Source organism: Rhinolophus sinicus, chromosome 8 (assembly GCF_057876585.1).
Source record: "Rhinolophus sinicus isolate RSI-liver-muscle chromosome 8, RSI-T2T, whole genome shotgun sequence".
Lineage (NCBI taxonomy): Eukaryota > Metazoa > Chordata > Mammalia > Chiroptera > Rhinolophidae > Rhinolophus > Rhinolophus sinicus.
Window position 1 is genome coordinate 30,721,152 of NC_142508.1, and position 744 is coordinate 30,721,895.

Here is a 744-nt window from a genome sequence, read left to right on the forward strand (position 1 = left end):
ACGGGGCCCGGGGAGTCCCAGGATGCCAGGGCGCCGAGACTTCTGTCACCGTCAGGGAAGTGACAGAGGCCCGTGGAGCCACGGGTGGCGCGGAGGGGCCTCGCTGCGGGCCAAGAGTAGCCCGCCGCCCACGCCGGCGGCGTCCGGGGGAGGCGGGGAGCAGGCGGGAGGCGCGGCGCCGGCGGAGCCGGCCCGCGAGGAGATGCTCGCCACCCGAGCGGCCCAGCAGCACGGCGCACGCTCACGAGGCAGGCCGGGAGCAGGCTCTTGGGGCGCCGGCAGCCGGGTCCCAGCGTCTACGGCCATACCACCCTGAACGCGCCCGATCTCGTCTGATCTCGGAAGCTAAGCAGGGTCGGGCCTGGTTAGTACTTGGATGGGAGACCGCCTGGGAATACCGGGTGCTGTAGGCTTTTGCTCGCCTCTCCTTTTGCGCCGCCGCCCCGGCGTGGCTCCCTCCGAACCCCTGGCGCCCCTTGCCCCTCTTCTGCCGCCCAGCCAGCCGAAGGTACCCCTGGCCAGCGGCGGGTCAGCCGCCCGGCACTACAAGCTCGCAGCCCGGGCCGCACGCCAGGCCCGTCGGCCCCGGCTCCCCCCCACACCCTCTTCTCAGTCCTCTTCGCTCCCGCAGGCCGACAGCCCGCAGCCCTTCGCCGAGCCGCGGTCGCCGCCGTCGCCGCCGCTGCCATCGCCGCGCTCCCTCCCGCTCCCCGCCCCCGCCGCCCCCAAAGCCCAAGCCCAGGG

General features: G+C 74.9%; 1 non-coding gene across 1 annotated transcript; it reads left to right on the forward strand.

Annotated features, from left to right (window-relative positions):
* Positions 1-294: 294 nt before the first annotated feature.
* Positions 295-413, forward strand: LOC148757454 (5S ribosomal RNA). The gene has a single exon (XR_016022282.1). It is a non-coding gene; the product is annotated as a 5S ribosomal RNA (ribosomal RNA).
* The last annotated feature ends 331 nt before the right edge of the window (positions 414-744 follow it).